This window comes from Lynx canadensis, chromosome D4 (assembly GCF_007474595.2).
Source record: "Lynx canadensis isolate LIC74 chromosome D4, mLynCan4.pri.v2, whole genome shotgun sequence".
In the NCBI taxonomy this organism is placed as follows: domain Eukaryota; kingdom Metazoa; phylum Chordata; class Mammalia; order Carnivora; family Felidae; genus Lynx; species Lynx canadensis.
This window is the reverse complement of record NC_044315.2, coordinates 72,433,312-72,447,408: the sequence shown is the minus strand read 5'-3', so window position 1 is coordinate 72,447,408 and position 14,097 is coordinate 72,433,312. Positions and strand designations below refer to the sequence as shown.

The 14,097-nt window shown below is 35.9% G+C and overlaps 1 protein-coding gene across 6 annotated transcripts in view; it reads left to right on the top strand.

Moving 5' to 3' along the window:
- Positions 1-14,097, top strand: part of PTBP3 (polypyrimidine tract binding protein 3) — a 120,799-nt gene that overhangs the window by 7,969 nt on the left and 98,733 nt on the right. The window lies entirely within an intron of this gene.

Below are 14,097 nucleotides of genomic sequence, written 5' to 3'. Positions count from 1 at the left end.
ACCATATCCAGCTTGCCACCTGTTTGGTAAATAGTTTTGTTGGAACACAGCCATGCTAATTCCATATTGTCTGGTGATTTTCATGATAGATGGATAGAGTTGAATAGTGGTAGCAGAGATCATATGACCACAAAGCTTAAAATACTTACTTTCTGGCCCTTTTCAGAAAAAGCTTGCCTGCTGCAGTGCTTGAGCTATACAAAATAAAGAAGGCCTTTACTGGATTTTTTTTTTTTTTAATTAAATCGGGCTGTAATTTGCATAGAGTGAAATGCACAGTTTTCAAGGGTACAGTGCAATAAATTCTGAGAAATGTATCCACCTATGTTTCCTATTCTCCAGTCAAGGCCATAGAACATCATTCCAAATTGTTTTGTTGCCTTTTTTCAGAGTCAGTTTAGGCAACTGTTCTGATGTCTATTAATTTTTCTGTTTATGAACTTTGTATAAATGGAATAAAATATTTATATGTCATATATACAGTAAAAGCTCTTTGATGTCTGGCTTCTTTTACTCAGCAAAATGAGTTTTAGATTCAACCATGTTGCATGTATCAGTAGTTCATTATTTTTTATTTCTGAGAGTATTCCTTTGTGAATGTATTACAATATTTAAAAATCTGTTCTCATGTTGATAGACATTTGGGTTCTTTCCAGATTTGGACTGTTGTGAATAAAGCTGCTTTAAGCATTTGTGTATGTCTTTGGATAGATGTATGCTTCATTCTACACCATATGTAGGAATAGAATTAGATATGCATATATTTAAATTTGTAAGACACTGTCAAACTGTTTTGTTAAATGTTGTACCATTTTATACTCGGACTAGCTTTGTATTATGGAGTTTAGGTTGCCTGCATCCTTGTCTACAGTTGGTATTGCCAGTCTTCACTTACCCATCCTAGTGGGTATAACCAGAAAGGCTGACCGTATCTCATTATAGTTTTAATTTGCATTGACCTCATGACTGATGGTGGTGCTTACCTTTTCATGCTTTTCTACTCTTTCATGTATTTATTAGTCATTCACTTATCTTTTGTGAATGTTCATTAAGTCTTACATATTTCTTAATTTATTTTTATTTTTTTTAAGTTTATTTATTTATTTTGAGAGAGAGAAAGAGAGAGCATGCAGGAGGAGCAGAGAGAATCCCAAGCAGGTTTCACACTGTCAGCTAGAACTGTGAGAGCATGACCTGAGCCAAAACCAAGAGTCTGATGCTTAACCGAATAAGCCACCTAGATGCCCGTCCTATCTATCTATCTATCTATCTATCTATCTATCTATCTATCTATCTATCTATTTATTTATGTTTACTTATTTATTTTGAGAGAGGAAGAGAGCATAGGCAGCAGTTTATTTGTTTTGAAAGAGAGAGGGAGAGAAAGAATCCCAAGCAGGCTCCACACTGTCAGTGCAAGGCTCTGTGCAGGGCTTGAACTCCCAAACCGTTAGATCATGACCTGAGCAGAAGTCAGACGCTTAACTGACTGAGCCACCCAGGCGCCCCTGTAAGGTCTTTTTTCAAATCCACTCTGACAGTCTTTTAATCGGTATATATAAACTCTGCACACTTTAAGGGATGATTTAGTTGGATTAACATCTATCTTGTTCATAATTGTTTTCTGTTGTTAAAATCAACCAAGTAAATTTGAAGATCTAATTGGATTTACTAAGGGGTTTATGAATCAGCATTCCAGCTAAGTAGAGGGGAGCTTCAAGGTGTTGTACAACATAGGTTTCTATAGGAAGGAAGGTGGGGCAAGCTATTAGCAAAAGAAAAGAAAAGAAAGGATTGTTCAGGCAAGGTCACCTTCTTTTACAGGGGTCTTACTATGTAGATTGCTCCATCTTCCTTTGAGGGATTGAGAGGGCCCTGTGACAGATGGCCTCATTGATGCTCATCAGAAAGTGTCTGACTGACCAATTAAGACTCCAATTCTGAGGGAGGTTGAAACTGCTAGTAGGTTACGTATTAAGTCCAGACTTGGTGATTTGTCGTAAGTGGTTCCATTTGGGGCCTGCAGTTTTGTTTTGTTCTCTTTCTTTCTTTCTTTTCTTTCTTTTCTTCCTTTCTCTTTCCTTCTTTCTTTCTTTCTTTCTCTTTCTTTCTCTCTCTCTCTCTCTTTCCTTCCTTCCTTCCTTCCTTCCTTCCTTCCTTCCTTCCTTCCTTCCTTCCTTCTTTCCTTTATATGCAGTTTATTTATTTTGAGAGAGAGTATGTGTGTGTTTGTAGGTGGGGAAGGGGCAGAAAGAGAGGGAGAGACAATCCCAAGCAGGCTCTACACTGCCAGCGCAGAACCCAATGCAGGACTCAAACCCATGAAATAGTGAGATCATAACCTGAGCCAAAACCAAGAGTCGGATGCTTAACTGACTGAGCCACCCAGGTTCCTCCTCATTCTACTTTCTTAATGGGTGCAGGGTTTCTGATGAGAAAGAAACCTTGTAATTCTTATCTGTATTTCTCTATATGGAAGGTATTTTTCCCCCTATGTTTTTTTCCCCCAAGATCGTCAATATTTTTTTTTATTTGAACTCTATTTGAAATAGGGTTATAAGGGTTTTCTGTATATTCTAGGTGTAAGTCCTTTTTCAGATATATGTACTGTGAATATTTTCTCCTAGCCTTGTGGCTTGCCTATTCATTTTTTAATGGTATCTTGATAAATAGAATTTAATTTTGATAAATTTCTTTTGCATTTTTTGGTTATGGCTTTCTATGTCTTGTCTAAGAAATCTGCTTATCCCAAGGATATAAAAATATTCTATTTATTTGCTTTAAGCCTGTACTTTGAACTTTTAAGAAAGGTTAGGTTTGAGATGAATCTCAGACTTGTTTTTGTGTGTGGTGTGTGGTAGAGATGGAGATTCACTTGTTTCCATATGGTTATATAATGAGTTTGACACATTTGATGAAAAGATTTTCCTTTCCATGATGAATTGTATTGGTACCATTATTTGAAAATTAGTTCACCATTTGTGAGTGTGTCTATTTCTACACATTATCTTAACCATTTCTTTTACTGAATTCTTAACCATTATCTATTACTGTGTTAATGTCACACTGTCTTCATAACAGTAGATTTATAGTGTCTTAAATTCAAGTAGTGTTAGGTCCTCCCAACATTGTTCTTCTTTATCAGTATTGTTTTAGCTATACTAAATCATTTGCACTTTCCTTAAAAATTTTACAGTCTGCTTGTCAGTTTCTATTTAGAAACTGGGATTACTGGGATTGCACAGACTATCTAGATCAATTAGGGAGACATTGATGTTTCAACCATACTGAGTCTTGTTACCTGTGGAATAGAGTATCTCAATTTTTTTTGGTCTTCTCTAATTTCTTTTACTGCTGTTTTGTAGTTTTCAGTGTACAAGTTTATATGTATGTTTTAAATGTATCCCTTTTTTTTGTATGGTAAATTGTATTTTCTCTTCAATATATAGAAATACTTCTTTGCACATTTACTTTGTAACTTATGGCATTGCTGTTACTGTATTTTTTTAACTGCTTAGGATCTTTTTTTTTTTTTTTTTATACATGACCATATCATCTGTGAGTAGAGTTTTATTTTTTAAATTCGAATCTGGATGATTTTTTTTCTTGCCTTAATCCAAAATTAAAACCTCCAATATAATGCTAAGTAGAGGTGACAACATCCTGCTCATAAAGGTGAGTAGTCTGTCTTTGTTACCTGTAGGTTTTTCTTAGATGTCTTTCTCATGTTGAACAAATTTTTCTACTCATTGTTTTTTGTTAAAATGAATGGGTGTTGGATTTAGACCTTTCAAGGAATTTGTCACGTTGGAGCTCCTTATCTTTTTAATCCCTAGGATCTGTAATGATTTCCATCTTTTCAGTTCTGATCTTGATAATTCATGGTGGGTTTTTTTTTTGTTTTTTGTTTTTTTTTTCTGATTGGTATAGCTAGAGGTTTTCAATATTAATGATCCTTTTTAAAAGGCAATTTTTGGTTTCATTTATTTTCTCTTGGTTGACTTTTCTGTTTCATCACTTTTACTCTTTATTATTAAGATTTATTTTCTTACATTTTCTGTGGGTCAGGAATCCAGGTATGGCTTAGCTGGGTCCTCTGACTTTGGGGCTCTTATGCTAGACTGCTATCAAGGTGTTGGTAGATGCCGCTGTCATCTTCTGGGGAAGAATCTGCTTGCAAGCTCACTCACGTGATTGGCAGCAGTCAGTTCCTCCTGGGCTATTGTCCTGAGGGCCTCACTTCCTTATTTGTTGGCTAAAGGCTGCCCTCAATTCCTTGCCATGTGAGTCTCTCCATAGTGCAGCTTGCCTCAGCAACTTGCTTCTCCCAAGTAACCAAGAGACAGAGTAAGAGTTAAGCAGAAGTCAGTCTTTTGAAACCTAATCTGGAAGGGAACAACCTATCACTTCCGCTAAAGTATTCTGTTCATAGAAGTAGGTCACTAGGTGTAGCCTACATCTAAGGGGAGGGAGTTAGGCCTGGGTGTGAATGCTAAGCAGTATGGACCATCTTAGAAATGTGCTTGCTACTCCAGAAGAGAAATTGTAGGCTAGTGTAGGGACAATACACATGTTCAGCTTTACTAGATAGTTCCAAATTATTAATGGCAGTGTTTGAAAGTTACTGTTATTACAAATTCTCACCAACACTTGGTATTTTCACTTAAGATACTTCCAATGTAATAATTTTAATGCTATAAATCTTCCTCTTAGCATAGCTTTAGCCACATCCCAAAAGTTTGATTTGTTCTGTTTTCATTTTTATTGAGAGTAAATAAAACCACAAGAAAGTAGAAGGAGATAATAAGTAACAACTGAAATGTACAAATTCCTTGAAAGACAGAAAATAGCAGATGACCAAAACTGACATGAGTTGGAAAGTATTCCCTTTTTTTTAAAAAGAGTTTGTATGGGGCACCTGGGTAGCTCAGTCAGTTGAGCGTCCAACTTCAGCTCAGGTCATGATCTCATAGTTCGTGAGTTCAAGCCCTGTGTCAGGCTTTGTGCTGACAGCTCAGAGCCGGAGCCTGCTTTGGATACTGTGTCTGTCTGTCTGTCTCTCTCTCTCTCTCTCTGCCCTTCCCCCTGCTCACACTCAGTGTCTCTATCAAAAATAAATAAACATTAAAAAAAATTTTTTAAAGAGTTTGTATAAGATTAATATTTCTTCCTTAAATGTTTGATGAAATTCAGTGTAACTATTTGTGGGTGCATATTTTTGTGTGGGAAGGTTTTTAATTATGAATTCGGTTTTTAAAAATAGATCCTGTGTTAATTCAGATTTTAAATTTCTTTAGCTGTATCCCACAGATTTTGATATACTGGGAATTTCTAAATATTTTGGGTTTTTCCAGATATCTTCATGTTACTGTTTTTTTATATAGTACTTTGAATCATTTCAGTCTTTTCACATTTCCCAAAAATTTTTTTAATTTTTCATTTTTAGAGAGACAGAGAGAGCTTGAGCAGGGGAGAGGGACAGAGTGAGAGAGAGAGAGAATGAGAATTTTAAACAGGCTTCATGCTCATTGTGGAGCCCAATGTGGGCTTCATCCCATGACCTTGGGATCATGATCTGAGGCAAAATCAAGAGTCAGTGGCTCAACTGACTGAGTCACCCAGGTGTCCCTCCTGAAATTTGTTTTAATGTCAAGTATATGGTGTGTATGAATGGTCTATATACACTTTAAAAGAATATATAGTTTACTTTTGTTGAGCATATTGCCTTTTAAATGTCAATAAGATAGGCTGGTTGATAATTCAAGTCTTCTGGGGTGCCTGGTTGGCTCCACTGGTAGAGCATCTGACTCTTGATCTTGTTGTGAGTTTGAGCCCCATGGTGGGTGTTGAGATTAGATTTCTTAAAAAAAAAAAAAAAAAAAAAAAAAGATGGCACCTGGAAGGTTCAGTTGGTTAAGCATCTGGCTCTTGGTTTTGCCTCAGGTCATGATCTCACATTTCATGGGATCAAGCCCCGGGTTGGGCTCCACACTGTCAGCCTGGAGCTTGCTTGGGATTCTTTCTCTCTCTTTTCCCCTCTCTCTCCTGCTTGTGTATATTCTCTCCCTCTCTCAAAATAAACAAACTTGGAAGGAAGGAAGGATGAAAATTCAAGTCTTCTGATATCCTTTCTGATTTTCTTTCTTTTTGTTCTGTAAATTACTGAAAGAGGAGAGGGTATTGGAATTTCTATGTATACTTACAGATTAAAAAAAAGTTCTTTGTAGTTGTGTCAGTTTTTGATTTGTATTTTTGAGTCTCAGTTATTAGATGCACTCATATTTAGGAATGTTCTATTTTTTGATGAATTGACTCTTATTATTTGAAATACACATCTTTATTTTCAGTAATAATTCTGCCTTAAAATCTACTTTGTCTGATAGTAATGTAGTTATTCCATTGTTCTTGTGATTAGTATTTGGTATTTGGTATATCTTTTTCTTGTTCCTTTTCCTGTTCTTTTAATCTGCTTTTTGTCTTTAAGGTAGGTTAAGGAATAGATAAGCCAGACAGACAACAAGGTAAAGTAGCAAGATGGTGGTATTAACATCTTAACAACTTGAGAGGTTGAGTTCCAAAAGACTGGCTTCTCTTGCTGTCTACTTTATTCACTCTGATGAAAGTGAGGTGACATGTTAGCTGCCTGGTGGTCCACATACAAACTGAATACTGCCAGCAGCAACTTGACTAAACTTGGAAGTGGATCCTCTATTTCCTCTACTGAACTTTGAAATTATTACAGCTTGTGAGAGACACTGAGTCAGAGGATCTAGCAAAGTCATGCCCAGATTTCTGACTTATGGAAATTGAGTTAAAAAATACTTGTTTTTTATCAGCTGCTGAATTTGGGGGTAATTAGTTTGCATCTGTATGTAACTAATACAACTACTTAACTCAAAGTGGTAAATAAATACTGAAAAAAATGAATAATAAAATAGCTTATTAATATCCAAATAAGATTGCTTATGTAAGTGCAGATACTTTTTGGTTGTCAGTCATTATGCATATGACTTTTTTATATGACCACATTATCTCTTTCTAATAGCTTACCATGGTTTGTATATACTTTGATTTTCCTTTTTAAAGGTTTTCTTTTTTCTTAGTGTACTAATGTGTATTTCATTGATAACCGTATTTTTTTTTACTTTACACTAAATTTTTTTAAACCTTTTTATTTTAATGCAAACATAGGTTGCAGAATAGTACAAAAACCTGTGTAACCATTACCCAGTTAGCTCACATTTGCTCCATTTGTTTCATCACTCATATTCATTTGTTAATATTCTCTACACACACACACACCTTTCTCTAGGTATACATACATCTCTACATATATCCTTTTTTTTCCTTCTGAATTGTAAATTGGTTAATGTGATTGTCATCTAGGTTTCTCTACTATTAAGTTACTAATTTTCCCTCATAATCAATAATTTGTCAGTAGAGTCTTTGAAACTTCATCGATATATTATCTTAATTTATTTAAAGTTTATTTTTTTTAGTAATCTCTATATCCAACATGGGGCTCAAACTCATGACCCCCAAAATCAAGAGTCACATGCTCTTCCAACGGAGCCAGCCAGGCATCCCTTATTTTACTTTATTTATTCTCTAACTGCTAAATACTTCAGAGTATATTACCTAAAAACAAAACTTTTCTTTACATTACTATAGTATAATTATGCAAGTCAGAAAATGTCAAAAGGTTCCTCAGTCCTTTTTTTTTTTCTTTTTCTTAAGTTTATTTATTTTGAGAGAGAGCACGCATGAGCAGGGGAGGGACAGAGAGAAAGAATCCCACTGTTGGCGTGGACCCCGATGTGGGCCTTGAACTCACAAACCATGATGAGATCATGACCTGAGCTGAATCAGATGCTTAACCGACTGAGCTACCCAGGCACCTTGGTTCCTCAGTCTTTTTGATTCATGACATTGACATTTTAAAAGAATATAGGCATTTTATTGTGTAGGGTGTCCGTCACTTTGAGTTTATCTGTTTCTTCATAGTTAGATTTAGGTTGTATATTTTTGGTAGGAATACCATAGAAGTGATGTTATGTTCTTCTCAGTGTATTATATTAGAAGGCAAAAGATGTTGATTTGTCCTATTATTTGTAATGTTAATTTTAATCACTTGGTTAAGGTATTTGCCAGGTTTTTCACCGTAAGCTTATTAATAGTTTTTCTCTCAGAAGTTTGGAAGTTTGGTTGATCTCACCTGTAAAGCCATTTGGGCCTAGGTTGGGAGTAGAAGGTGAGAGGTCTTTATTTACTAATTCACTATCTTTAATTCTTATGGTTTAATTGAAGTTCTGTGTTTCCTCTCATAGTAGTTTTGGAATTTTATATTTTGTAGGAATATATTCATTTGATTATTGATTTCTTAAGCTTTTATTCTGCAGTTCATAATACTCATGTTAATTTTAATCTCTTTGGTCTTTTGTTATTCTTTTTTTATTCGGAATTGTTTTTCTCTCCTTGATCAGTTATGCTAGAGGCCCAGGTTGGTGTTTTAAAAAGAACCAGCTTTTAGTTTTTAGTAATCTTTAAGTGATTTTTCAGTTCTTGATTTCATTTCTTTTCTGTTGTTTAAAAATTTTTCTTTTTTCATGTTTGGGTTTGTTCTTTTGCTCTTTTTCTAAGTTTTTTTTTTTTAATTTTTTTTTTTGACGTTTATTTATTTTTGAGACAGGGAGAGACAGAGCATGAACAGGGGAGGGTCAGAAAGAGGGGGACACAGAATCTGAAGCAGGCTCCAGGCTCTGAGCTGTCAGCACAGAGCCCCACGTGGGTCTTGAACTCATGGACCGCGAGATCATGACCTGAGCCGAAGTTGGCCGCTTAACCTACCGAGCCACCCAGGCGCCCCTTTCTAAGTTTTTTTAATTGGATAGTTAGTCCACTTATTTTTAAATTTCTTGTTTCAGCTGTAAATTTATCTTAAAGTACTAAAGCTCAATACCACAAGTTTAGTATCTGTGTTTTCATTTCATTATTTCTTAAATATTTTTATACTTAAGACTTTAAAATTTTCTTTTTTAAATTATTTTATTTATTTTAAACGTTTATTTATTTTTGAGAAAGAGAGAGAAACAGAGCATGAGTGGGGGAGGGGCAGAGAGAGAGTGAGACACAGAATCTGAAGCAGGCTCCAGGTCTAAGCTGTCAGCACAGAGCCCAACACGGGGTTCAAACTCATGAGCTACGAGATCATGACCTGAGTCAAAGTCGGACGCTTAACCAGCTGAGCCACCCAGGTGCCCTGAAAAAAATTTCCTTTTAAACCCAAGATTATTTACTAGTGTTAAAATTTTAGTTTCCAAACATTAGCTACTCTTTTATTGTCTGTAGTTTTATTTATTAAAAAAAAAAATTGTTTTTAATGTTTATTTTTGAGAGAGAGAGAGTGTGTATGCACAGGCAGGAGAGGGGCAGAGAGAGAGGGAGACACAGAAACTGAAGCAGGCTCCAGGCTCTGAGCTGTCAGCACAGAGCCCGACGGGGGGCTTGAACTCACGAACTGTGACATGACCTGAGCTGAAGTCGGACACTTAACTGACTGAGCAACCCAGGCACCCTGTAGTTTTATTGTAGAGCCTCTGTTCACTATATTCTTTTGGATAAAATTGGTATTTCTTTTACAAACTAATGCAGGAGTTGGCAAACTGTGACTCAAGGGCTAAATAAGAGTTCATTGCCATCTGTTTTTATAATACATCCTACAAGCTAAAATGGTTTTTACACTTCCAAATAGTATTAAAAAAAATCGAAAGATTACTATCTTTCATCCCAATGTTTATAGCAGCACTATCAACAATAGCCAAAGTATGGAAACAGCCCAAATGTCCATTGATGGATGAATGGATAAAGAAGATGTGGTGTATATATATACAATGGAGTATTACTCAGCAATCAAAAAGAATGAAATCTTGCCATTTGCAACTACATGGATGGAACTAGAGGGTATTATGCTAAGTGAAATTAGTCAAAGAAAGATAAAAATCACACGATTTCACTCCTATGAGTACTTTAAGAGACAAAACAGATGAACATAAGGGAAGGGAAACAAAAATAATATAAAAACAGGGAGGGGGACAGAACAGAAGAGACCCATAAATATGGAGAACAAACAGGGTTACTGGAGGAGTTGTGGGAGGGGAATGGGCTAAATAGATAAGGGGCACTAAGGAATCTACTCCTGAAATCATTGTTTCACTATATGCTAACTAATTTGGATATAAATTTGAAATAAATAAAAAAGAACAAAGATTACTATCTTGTGACAGGTGAAAAATTGGTAAGATTTGAGTCTCAGTATCTGTAAATAACTTTTCATTGAAACACAGCCATGTTGTGTTTTGTCTATGGTTGCTTTTGTGTAGTTGTGGCAGAGACTCTATGGCCTGTAAAGCCTAAAATACTTAATATTTGGCTCTTTATAAATACAGTTTGCCAAGCTGATACAGTATCCTTTTTGTAAGTGTATATTCTTAGGTGGATGTCTGGTTTTGCAGTAAGTGTATCTGTTAGTTCAAGGTATTAATTGTATTATTTGTTTTTTTCTGGTCATATGTTGTATGTTTTGTTGGTTTCTTTTTAAGTTTATTTATTTATTTAGAGAGAGAGAGAGAGTAAGAGCGAGCGGGGGGGGGGCAGAGAGAGAATCCCAAGTAGGCTCCACACTGTCAGCACAGATCCTGATGTGGTGCTCAAACTCACAAACTGCGAGATCGTGACCTGAGCTGAAATCAAGAGTTGGATGCTTAACTGAGCCACCCAGGCACCCCTGTTCTATTGATTTCTAATAGGAACGTGACATTTCAACTCAACTGTTGATTTATCCTTTTTTCCTTATTATATTTCATCATAATAATTATGATCCAGAACTTTAGTCTTGGGTTATACATACTTTCTCATTTTCTCTAGAACTCAACTTTTTTTTTTTTTTCCCATAACAGTTTAAACTTCAAGGTATCTGATGTCTTTTGTTTTTTAGGTCTCTTGTATCATCTCTTAGATTTGTTTTTCAATTGGTTGAGTACTTTTTTCCAATAAGTTTATAACATGTATCTTTGTGTGGCAAATTTAGTAAGGCTTTGTATCTCTGAGAATATTTTTAGAAAAGAACAATTTAAAAAGCTTTCTTCTAACTTGTCCTGTCACTGACACCTTTGGGTTCTCAACTGCAGTCTGTAGCTTGCTCATCTCCACATTATGTACTAAATGAAAATGGGACAGTGTTTATAATTTTTTGGACAAATACTTTTTTTAATGTTTGTTTATTTTTGAGAGACAGAGCGTGAGCAGGGGAGGGGCAGAGAGAGAGGGAGACAGAGAACCTGAAGCAGGCTCCAGGTACTGCGCTGTGAACACAGAGCCTGTTTCAGGGCTCAAATGCACAATGCATGAGATCATGACTTGAGCCAAAGTCGGATGCGCAACCAACTGAGCCACCCATCGCTCCTGGACAAGTAATTTTTAACCCAGAATTCTTTTACTAAGTCAAATGATTAGTTACGAGGCTACAATTATGAGTATAGAATTTTCAGACATGCATGGACCCAGAAAGTTTGCCTTCTGTTTACCATCATTTAGGTGGTTACTTAAGGATATACTGTGGCAAAATGATAAAGTAAACTAAAGACAATGAAGACAGAAGTTGAAGAAAAAGTTGAGCCAACCCAGAAGTGTAAAAAGAAGGCTCGGGTTAACAGTTGTTCAGAAGGCCTAGAAAGCACTCTAGATTGAAGCAGGGGGAAGTAGGATTTAAGGAAGGAGATTTTGGGAAGAAAAATGGGGACTGGATTGAATGATTGGTATCTTCACAATCCTGTGAGGAAAATAAAGGCATTTAAAAATAATCATGGAGAGCAAAACAGGAAAGAAAATCATGATCTGACTATAAGCCAAATTAGAATGAGGCATGGTGTTAAGATATTGAATGTAACAAAGAATCCATTTGATCTTGATTTTAGGAATAGTTTTTTTCAAGTGGTCCTTAGGTTGTAACATTAGACTATAAAGTAGAAAGTGAAGTGTGGTAAGCATTATGTTTCCTTGAACAGTATTTACATAGTTATGAAAATGTAAATGCTGTTTATTGATTTTTCAGCTTTGAGTCAAACTTTGGGCAGGACATGATTGGTGGAAGCCTAGAATGCTGTTGTTGCAGGGCAGAATGTAACAACTATAACAAGATGGAAGTGAAGCTGGCAGAGGGAGGGAAGGAGAGAACAGATTACTTGTGCTAACAGCTTTATCTTTCAAAGTAGAGAATCAAGAGGTTGTCAAATTGGCAAAATAAGGACTAAAACTATAAGGTTACTATTTAAGATTTAAAGGTAACTTATATAAGAATTAAAATTAATAGTATATATTTCACACATTAAGAAGGCAAGAAAAGTGGGAAGTTTAAGAGATGAATTTTTAAATTTTCATATTAGAGGTCAGTTGGTTTTTTTTTAAAGTTGGTAACTCAGAAGTAGTGGTATAACTGTATTATCCAGGGTTATGAGGATGTCCATTAGAATAACTGAGAGCTGTTTAAAGATTAGGATTAGGTTGGAGAGATTTGCTTTATCATATAAACTTGTTTGTAATACTTGTTATAGAACATGAATTTGATGAAAATAAAAGTTCATAAACAAAAGTTAAAAGAACAGAAGTAATTCAACAAAAATAAATTTAATTATGTTTACACAGAGAACTTTCATTTGCAGTGTTGTTTTAGTCTTCCCCCAAAGGTAACAGTTTTATTAGTTTTATAATTCACACTTACAGTATCTTATATGCATATAAAGGCAGATATACATATTTTTCTTCCTCCTCCAATACCAAAAGCAGAACATGTATATACATTGTTCTACACTTTGATTTTCTCACTAAAGTGTAGGGAATCTTCCTCAGAATTCCCCCCATTCTAATTTTTTAACGGCTATAAAATATTTTGTGGATATAGAAGTTAATTCATTAGGCCCTTTAATGATGGACTCATGTTATTTCCAGTATTGTGCTATAATAAACTATTCCTCATGAATAATCTTCACATTCTTTTTCTATATTTTAGGGAGAGAGAGTATGTGAGTTGGCAGAAAGGCAGAAGGAGAGAGAGAGAATCTTAAGCAGGCTCCACACAGCGCTGAACCCAATATGGGGCTCAATCCCACGACCCTGGAATCATGACCTAAACTTCACGTAGAAAGTAGTGGAGTTAGGATTTGAATCCAGAGGGTATGCTTTCATAGCCTGTGCTGTTCAATGCATTTAACCCTACAGCACTGTGTCCTGTCTTTGATCTTAGTGGAGGCAGCACAGAGCCTCTGGTTTCTCCCCTTTCACATTCATGACTAATGCCATAGTAGCAGCAATGACCATGGAAATAGAACCTGAACTAAAGAAGTGTGTCTGGGTTCCAGCCTTACCAGAGAGCTACAAGAAAAATCAAGATCTGTTTGGCCATTTGGGCTTGGCAAATGTACGGAAAATAGTTAATGTAGTAGGCCGAAGACTGCTATCCTTAGAAAGGCTGCTTGTAAGGTTGGCCCTTGGCTAGAATCCTGGTTGGTAAACAGTTCCCTACATTGATATAACTTATCCTTAAATGATAAGAGTGGCTTATTGTTCCTAGAATGTTTGTGTAAATGATAATGGTTTATACTTTCTGGAATTTTTGGTACATGCTGGACAGAGGGTGTCTGTGTGACCCAGCTCCCAATAAAAGCCTTGGGCAGTGAATCTCTAATGACCTTCCCTGGTTATCACATTCCACATGTATTATCACAGTTCATTGCTGGAGGAATTAAGTATGTGTGTCTCCATTGGGAGAGGACTCTTGGAAGCTTGCTCTAGGTGTCCTCCAGATTTTGCCCCATACGCCTTTCTCTTTTGTCTACTTTGTTTGGTATCCTTATAATAAGTCTTAGCTGTGAACACAACTTTCTGCCAAGTCCTGTGAGTCCTTTTAATTTTTTTTTTTTTCAACGTTTATTTATTTTTGGGACAGAGAGAGACAGAGCATGAACGGGGGAGGGGCAGAGAGAGAAGGAGACACAGAATCGGAAACAGGCTCCAGGCTCCGAGCCATCAGCCCAGAGCCCGACG